We start from the raw sequence: 9929 nt of genomic DNA on the forward strand, positions 1-9929 counted from the left end.
ATTGACATGTCATAAAACCTTTCGAGTCTCCCTGACCGCCCAAAGTCCCGTTACGCGCGGGCTACCCTTGGGCCTCACACCCCCGCCAACGCGACATACCACAACCCTGCCAACTTGGAAATTCCAGGGTGGGCGGCATGCTCGCGGGCCAGGGAGGACCGTCCAAGAGGGTAGACCCGTCCTCATTGGCGGAACCACCTTGTGCTCGTACACCCATTTATAAATAAGCGCACCAACGCGGCAGAAAACACAGATCAAAAAGGGAAAATAGACAAGTAGCACGTGACGTACACACACCACGTAAAATTGTCATTCTTCAACATAAGGCCTTTGTCTTACAACATATTAAAGTACGTGCAAACTCTAAGTCACCACGACTTCACACCAACAACCAACCCGCACCAAGAACCAGTGACAATCCTGCGCCACCACTCTCGAACATACCGCTTGTTCGAAGCGCACGACGCAACACCAAGAAAGAGGTCAATTTATACATATACAGGTTGTGCTACGTAAAACAGGACATCTAATTATCTTCCCTAGCTATGGTGGTACGAGAAAATTTTCAGACGTAAGTAAAGTAGCTTCAAAGGGTAAATAAGGTGGAAGAAAAATTTTTCTATAAATGCTAGTTTTATCTGCATTTTTTCAGTCACCTATATTTCTTCACATGAATTTATATACATACTTCTTCTATTGTGTGTTGTGGCAGACATTGAAGGTCGCATAAACGTGCACAGTAATGTGACTTTGGGATATAAAATTGTAAATCAAATGTGAAACTTCCTTGCATTTTTTGATATTTTTTCCATCAAAAAAATATTTCTTCCACTTTATTTATCCTTTGGAATCATTTATATTCCGTATTGTAGGCAAAATTTAGGGTTTGGGGCGGCCCACGTGGTCGTCAGCCGCGCCGATCGGGACGGTGGCCAGGTTTATGGTGCCGATGTGACCGTGGGTAAGACGTGCCATAAATCTGGTCACCAGAAGTAAAGGACGGAAAGCGACGTTCCCGGGCGAAACGGTTTTTCCGCCAAAATCGCGGTAGAAGGGGAACGTCGTAGGGGTACGTCTGAAAACAGCCCTAATTGGCGGAGAAAAGAAACGCCCTCGTCAAGGGAAGATTTAAAAACGAATAGCGTGAGGAAAAATAGTGTGTGTGGAAAACGTACAGGGAGTGAGTAAAGTACATTGAAGGAGCGTGGCTGAGAATAGGACTCGTGTCCGTGTAGAATAAATTATTAATTATTTGTTAGAAAATAAAACGGTCTCGTCTCTCGCCTTTATCAGCTGATTCCACCAAACCTCTCTCCATCCCGGACTCGCCCCTACAGTATAAAAATTTTCTCGTACCGAAAAACTCTCTCGTATAGTTAGAAAAGATAAATAGCTGGCCTGTTTTACGTGACACACCCTGTATACGAACTTTACAAGCTTCTTTATTCAAGAATTTCAATATCAATCTTTCCGTACTCTGATGCTAACCAATCAGTTCTTGTGAAACGTTTCAGTCGACGTGGTAAACAATTAATTCTCCCCTGTACACTGATCCGGCGCGAAATTATGGAAATTAAAAGTGTACTTCCGGAGGAATACTAGCTTGTATGCGGTGTAAACTCCGTCACATGGTGAAACAGGTTCTTATTGAAATGCTAGCAAAGTGAACGCGTACAATAAATATTTAAAAACGGACAGAAGTTTGAAAAGCATCTTTGATGTCGCTGCAGGCGCAATCTTTGCCGCGGGATATTAATATTGAGTCGCACGCCTTCTTTTTTCGCGAACTTATTTCCTCCGTCCACGCCGAACGATGAAGTGGCTCGCGAGTGCAATTAGGCTCGTTGAATATTGCATGAGCACTAAATTTATTAAAATGATCTTCAGCTTCGCAAAATTGCTAGCGTGCGCACTCGGAACGCGCCTCCGCTTAGGTAAACGATATTTCCTTGCACCTGCGATTTTATTAGTTTATTTATCGGTTGGTACGACGAAAGACGATGCTGAATTTAGCTACCCAGATTCAGGCACGGAGCTGCAATCAACTTTAACGATAGTGGCGTTTGCTATTTTTGTATTTCGTTAACAATGTTGTATTAGCAATCGTTTCTTACTGGTGTGATTAGATTTTTAGATTGTTTCTATTGCTGGTACGATTTTGAAACTTTTGTTGTCTTTGTCAAGATTTTTTACAACGTAGGAATTTTTTTTCTCTTTCTTTATCATTGTGTCTCTGTTATTGTACCGCTTTTCTGATTTTTCTATTATTGGAAGTTTTCCAACATTCTTTGATCGCCTTTGTTTTGTTCACGACGCTGCAATTTTTTCTATTCTCGCATTCATGCTGCTACATTTTATATATATATTTGTTTGAGTTTTATATTTCCTAGGAAGTTTTGATATGTGCTGGCTTATTGGTAGATGTAGCAGTATTAGTAACAGTGTTGTAACTTTTTTTTCCCTCGTTTTTCTCTTTTCACCCCTTTTTGCTTTCTTTCTTTAATTTCCGATTTGCTAGAAAATAATTCTTGTTTCATTGATAGAAAATCCACATGATGATTAGAGAAACCTGCAAAAATCACTCACAATAGTAGAAAAAGTAGACTATCCACAAGATTTGACACTGTTCCGCAGTATAGTTACCCACAGGGGCAGTATTGAAACAACTGTAGACACTCTGGCACTTGTTGCAGAACTCTAACTTCACGTTTGCTTATTTTCGTTATTATTTTCTCGCTGTTTTAGTTTGCTGAGCTTTGGAGGTTCGCTAGACTGTTAATTTTTGTCAATTACAGATTTCAGATTTCTGAGATTAATCCTTTCGCTACGGCAAATTTTACCGCGTATCGTAGATGACTGACGGTAAATTTTTAATCACAACTGCAAAATTTGTTCTTTTGGTATATATCCTTTAAAATTTGATTTATTAAACTAAGGTTGAAGTGCGTAAAGGATAAAATTAAGTATTAAATTAACGAAACGCTTATAGGCGCCAATAGTAATGAAAGGGTTAAGGGATACAGCTTTTCCGCGTTAACTGTCCTCAGCTCGGGACCACATCTTGTCAGCAATCAAGGGAGATAGAGCTCTAGGAAATCCCGAGTATGTTTCTTCTCCACTGAGTTCTAGTGGGATACAGACACGTGATACAAAATATCGAGGTCGAAGCCAGTTCCAAGAACTGTTGGGGATAGCGTTGGCCAGTTAGCGAGGCAAAATCCCCAAAAGCCTTAACAAGGCCTAGCACTGCAATCTTAATTAATTTCTGCTGGAATTTTTGTATTTGTAAAAAGCAACACGTGGTTCATTAAACGTTGTTTAATGGTTAACATAATCTGGCGGGTACGTCGTTGCCTTTTCCATCCAACATTCCCTTTTCCAACTCCTTCAGATTTTAGTTTCCGTTCTTTTGTCTCTCCCCGGGTTAAGACTTGCCTTCGTCCTCGAGTAGCCTAAGTAGCCTTCCGTTTCCACCACCTTTCCCACTTCTATCTTTATCTATCTCTACTCCTGTCTCCCTGTCCTGACAATATAAAAACCCAGTACGCCTACACCTCCGGTCAGTTTTTCCTTTACCATCGAAACGTATCCGCCGAACCACTGCCGCCGGGATCAGCGAACAAAACGATTGTATTATTCCGGGCGAACTGTACGCCGACCATCGCATTTAGATTTTAATAAATTGAGGTGGAACCAGTGCAACGGCGTTCCTCACTCACCTAGATAACAATGGTGGAAATTCGTAATCTAATTTACAGGCAGTCTGTGAAGTTAATTAATAGTGAAGTTAACAGTACGAAAAGATACCGTGTTAAAAAGTCTTGTGACACTCCTGAGCGTGTGGATGCGTATTTGCGCGTCGGTACTGGACCAACTCATTCTTCCTTCGAGTCCACAAGCCACCAAAGGGTGCAATAAACATCCGGCCAAATACGCTACTCCGCTTAAACGTATATACGCATCGTACCGGTGAAGTTCCAACATTTTCAGACCGAAACCAGTCTCCTTCCACGATTCGCAACCTAAACAACCAGTCTAAAAAATAAATTACCACTCTGTACATTGTAATTTACTTTCAAGCCTCTACATACACATTCTGTCCACGCGTTGATGTAATTTAAACAGAATGAATCCCCCGGTTTATGGAATCTCGATTACACCGACAAACTGCCACGAATTTCCGCGGAAAAGCGCAGCTGCAATTTCTCTGGCTCGAACCCGCGGAGGGCTGACGCGCGGCACGGAATCCCTACGCGAGAATTCACCGAGAAAAATCTCGAGAATTCCAATATAAAAGGGGAGAGAACCTGAATGCACCTGCTGCCGCGAATCTAACCCACCGTAGACTACCTACTGCATTCGTTTCTCGTCGAAATCTCGTCGTCTTCTCCATGGAGTTGGAGCCTTCTAGTCTGTTTGCAGGTACACACGCGTGCCCTCTCACTTGTCACGCACTCTCGTACTTCGAGTGTGTGTCGTTCTTTGTTCCGGAAGGGAACGCAACGTTAATTCGAGAGGGAGATTCGCGGCGGGTTTACCGGTTGGAACCGTGTGCACGAATTTTACTGGATCTGCTCGTCTCTACCAAGTTCGAAACCCGTGCGCAGTATTCCTGAAATTCTACTCAGTTAGGTGTGTGACATAGAACGAAGTTGGGACACGCAGATCAGGCTGATAGCCGAGTATGTGTTTCGGAGGATTGGTTTGGAATCTTGCTGCAATTTATTTCTATTTAGCGTCTCGTGTAGATTTGAGTTGGAACGATCCTGGTGATCTCCTTTGGTAAATCTCTGCTGAAACTTTTCCTATCTATTATCTGGCGAAGGACGACTTAGTACTCTCGAACTGGAATAATATTTTCAGTTTAATCCTTTGCGGACGAATGTCGGCAAGTAGCCGCCCAAGCCTTTTTACCGTTGCGGACGCGTGTCGGCAAATAGCCGCCCAAATCTGTTTACAGCTGCGGAGACGTATTATGAAGCGGCTCGCGTACGTCTATTCTTCTGAATTATAAGATACGCATGGGTATAGTACACTAAACAGTATCACGTTTCCTTTGAAAGAAAATTAGAGATCTTTAGCGATGAAGCCTTATCTTCCGTTTAATGTAAACAGAACGAATTTCAGTCTCTCGAATCAGTCTCTCAGTGTCACTACCAGACGAACCAGCAAGCCTTTTATATATTTTATACATTATAACATCTTATACACGATATCTAAAAGATCCAGAGAGGATACGTTCGATAGTGATAGTAGTGATGACGAATATTTCCTTGAATCTGACAAGATGGAAGATGACGACATTGCTTCAGACAGTGGAAGTGTCGTGTCCTCAACACGAACCACGCGAACGATCACCCCCACCGTTGACTTGCATCGCTTCTATCTACCTGCCAATAAGGGTTCGCGAAAGAGGCCTTTTTCTAGGAAAGGCGTTGATTGGCCCTTTTTCCGAATTAGCAGCTACAAAAACATGTATAAAGGTAGCTTTCGCAAGCCCGAAAGAGGAATAAGTACGGAGAGAAGCAGAGCGTGTACGGAGTGTACATATTAAAAAAAACCGAACAACGTAGTTTAACCTAAAACTAAACAACCAATAGGGAATCATCCATCGTGATATCTTCCAACCGAGAAATAAGATCACGGTAACAAACAGGAAGTGAAATCCGTACATCAAGGAATTTGCTCAGTCGCTTCAATATTTCCAGTGATAATAGCAGTGATGATGAACTAAATATTGATGAAAATAATACAAGCCGCGACAATGAATGGAGGAATGTGACAAATCAAGATGTCATTCCGCAAAAAATACAATTCACATCGGGATCACGAGACCCTGGTTCACAGCTAAATCCAAATTGTACAGAACCTATAGATTATTTCAAATAATTCTTTACCGATGAATTGGTCAAGAAGATAGTTGACGAGACTAATCGGTATGCAAATAATAAAATACATGAAAAACATTTGTCAAAACGGTCCATGTGGCATGCGTGGACTAATGTTACACCAAAGGAAATGCAAGCATTTCTCGGTATAATATTGCTTATGGGAACAATACCACTTCCGAATCTAAAGGAATATTGGTCAACAGATAATAAATGTAGGATCCCTTACTTTGCCGAAATATTCAGGAGAGACCGATTTTTCTCTACTGCGCACACCAATACCTCTCGTCCGCAGCGACGCACGCTCGTCGGGCGACTCCGTCCGCAAAGGGTTAAAAGAAGTTACCTTTGCCGGGAAATGAGGTATAATATTGCGATACAATTAACTGTGATAATTCAACGAAACAATTGCCGGTAATTCTTTCGAAAGCAATTCGTAAAGTAAAATTCTCTGAGAAATATAGAGTATGTGTAGCGAATGGTTCAGAGAAAATCTGACAAAGTGTAGGCGTGTTGCATTTCGAGTGCGATCGATACATATTTCATCGGAGACGGGTATAATTGTGAGCGTTTGGAATCGTTTAACTGGAAACGCCACGCAGTTTATTTGCGGTGAATTTGACGTATCCGTGGCTTGGGATAGAGCGACGCTAGTTTCTCGTTTTCGAAACTATCTCGCGAAGAAGAAGACGAAGGAAAAGGGCGCAAGAAGAGTAATTAAGTAGCCCTTAGAAAACGTTAATAAATTGCAAGAGTTGAAAGAAAGAAAGGAAGAAAGAGGGAGAGGTAAGTTCTGTGTGTAGAAAGGGTGGCTGGAATTTTGATTAATGTCGCTTTGAGGAGCCATTCCAAAGGATTCTGTCTGCGCCTTTTCCTTTTTCCATACGTTTCACAATTCTTGGAGACGCGTACAAAAATGAGAAATAACTGGGAGACTCTCTGATTACGAATTCACGAGACAGGCATGAAAGGGTGCGTTTTGCTGGAATAATTTAATTACCATGTTGCATAGTTCCTCTTTGAATTTCGCTTAGTTTTAAACCTCGGCTACTCACAACGCTGGCATACTAATACTTCTCTAGTATCCCGGATTCTACCTGTGGTTATGCATCGAATGGGATTACTCGATATATAATTAATTTAGGTTAACATGACAACGGATGCATCCTTGAATAGCTCTCTGATCACCTAGCTACTCTTCATTATGGGTCAACTTTCGATGCTGTATCTCGGTAACAAACTTTCTCAGTTTCTAATATGAGTACGAGAACAGTCAAAGATTACATGTTCTTCGTATGCAAGTTTATGTCGATTTTTACCACCGACAAGTGCAAGAGGCAAGAAAAACAGAAAATCAAAGTGTAGCGGCCAGCTGTAACGCAGAAGTAAGCATTTGGCGCGCAGATGACCAGCACGGTTTACGACGTGCGCGCTAGTGTGACGTGGAATTTTACCCGTAAACAAATAAAAGAAAAGCAATATGTGTCGAAATCCGTTGCTCCTGATAACAGTTCTTTTGTTTGCGAAAATAAGTAGTTTACTTGATGATTTCCGAAACTATACACTTCTAAAGCTAAAGACTGACAGTGAGGTGTTTAGGAGTCACGTTAATAACAACACGTTAGATTCGGAGGTTAAGAACGTACTGCCTTTATTTCCAACGGTTCCCCTTTTATACAATTGTCCTTCCCTTTATTACAATATCGATTAATTACGATGCTTGCGGCCTGTCCTGGATTCCTGTAATATAGATTGCTTTTTTAGATGGGAATGGTATTTATTCCGATGTGTGTTGTCCGTCTTGGGTATTACGTGTCGTGGGTATTACACTAGCAAAGCTATTTTCGAGGAAACCGTTTTAGTCTGTTTAACATTTAGTGAACCTAACAATGCATGTTTTCGTAGAAACTTTCACCAACGGTCTTAACACTTAGCCAACCGAATGGGGAGATCTCTCGGCTCTGAAGTAAGTCGCTGCATGATCGACCGGGGAGATCTCCCAACGCGTTGTCTTTTATCGTGTTTACTTTTTCTTTATAAGTCTGCCTTGAACCGGAGCTGTTCGCAATTCATAAAATACCTTTTCTGCTTTTGTAAAACACAAACAGCGTACTGTCAGGCGTGGCGCGCGCGGTTGGCTAAGTGCTAATAGCAATTTGCCGTGTCATAAACTAAGGGTTGCCGAAAGGTTCGCCGTACGGGGCCCAGAGGCCTAGACCACATGTCTTAGGACCTGCAATGTGCAATGTCGGTCCTGGAAAAAGCGCGCCAAGGACGTAAAGGACTAACGACGATTTAGAGACAAAATTCCTGATTGGTTAAAACCAATGCGTTGGGGGTAGCCATTCAGGAAAAGGAACATCGTCGCGAAGTGACTAAAAAAGAGAAATCAGTCAGCTGTGAACCTCGCGAGCTACAAGTTCAATAAAGATTTTCAATAAAACGTTCCTGTGTGGGTACCTAGCAACCCGGTCACGCATCAAATCCTTATTCCATAAAAGAAATCCTAATTTTCTACATCGCAGCGAGGCAAACCTCAGGTATTCTAACTCAGGCTGCGACAGAGAAGACTGAGTGTCTCGAAATTCCGCGGCGAGGGGTATAGTTCCGTGTACTTAAGCAAGTATCCAGGGAGGCAGAAGCTTAGTGCAGCTTGCACGCTTCGCGCGACCGTACTTTCTGAAACCCCGTGTCCAGGACCACCTTTCAACGTCTATACCTTCCGGCCAAGTGATTTCCCAGGATCTAACTTTCCTATTTCCCTCGTGAAAGTGCCGTCCGTCTCTGGTGTTGAGCAGAAATCGTGCGGGAATTTATTAAGTGAAACTTCTGAGCGGTTTAGTATGCGCGGATCCCCCCCTTCGTCTTCACCCGCCGTTCCGGCCTCGCTAACGTGAGAATCGATTATCAATCGAGCGTAAGATTCGTCGTTGGTCGAAATAGAGTCCGGGTACCAGCCTCGTTTCCGCCTCCGTTCGCTTGCTCTCAACCTCTCGAGCAGAATGAACCGCTTACCCACCGGGGACGACGACGTATTTAACGCAAACGTAGGGATTAAGCCTGAACGAGGAGGGAACGCGTTAACCTCTCCAGACGACCAATTTTTTTTCCTTAATCGGACCACCTTTCCGCAAGCTCGTCGACCGATTTAAAGGGGAGCACCCTTTTCCTCCCCGTTTTTTTTATCAGGGTAGTTTAGGGCGGTAATTGTCTTGAGGAGCTGTTTACTGGGTTTACTGTCCTTGCTTCGTGGTTTGGGGGTTCTAGCCGGTGAAGTTTCCATCGGGAAGGCTTCTTCGGGGATTTGTTTGAAGTAGATGGCGTGGATTTTTAAAGATGAAATTTTATTCACCGATAGTACATATTTTTATTCTTTTTGGAGGATTATTTTGTTAAAATATTACGCTAGGTTTGTTCAGATTAACCCTGAGACTTCTAAGCACTGAGCCATCACGCAGATCCTTGGCCCTAGATAGAGTGAAGTTAGTTTCTCGTTTTCGAAAGCATTTCGTGAAGAAGAAGACGTATCAAGAGTAATTAAGTGGCCCTTAGAAAACGTTGATAAATTTCAGGAGCAGACAGAAAGAAAGAAAGTTCTCGAATCCATACTTCTTCGTACACATTCATCCTAAAAAAAATTGTTTGAACAAAGTTTTGTAACATCTGAGTGTGTTATATTTTGTAAACAACATAGCATACGTTTTCGCGTTCAATTTATTTTCTGTTATATGTATTTATTGAATCAAATAGTATTGTATACATAATATTGTGCTAACATGAAACCAATGTGAATGTGATTATAACATAGCAAAGTACCATGTTCATCAAATGCTTAATTGCAACTGATTGAATGCTGCATCGTTTGTTTCCATTTAATTACTTCGATTATTCGTTCTGTGGCTGTTTGTTATTCTTTGGAGATAAGAAGTGAAGGCGTGTCCGACGATAAGTAATTTTTTGAGAATATTTTGCATAAAGGAAAGAATTCTAATTTAAAATTCTTACGGGTTTCAGGAACCTCTCCTTAGGAATTCTAACTTT

Source organism: Habropoda laboriosa, unplaced genomic scaffold, assembly GCF_001263275.1.
Source record: "Habropoda laboriosa isolate 0110345459 unplaced genomic scaffold, ASM126327v1 scaffold52, whole genome shotgun sequence".
Taxonomy (NCBI): Eukaryota; Metazoa; Arthropoda; class Insecta; order Hymenoptera; family Apidae; genus Habropoda; species Habropoda laboriosa.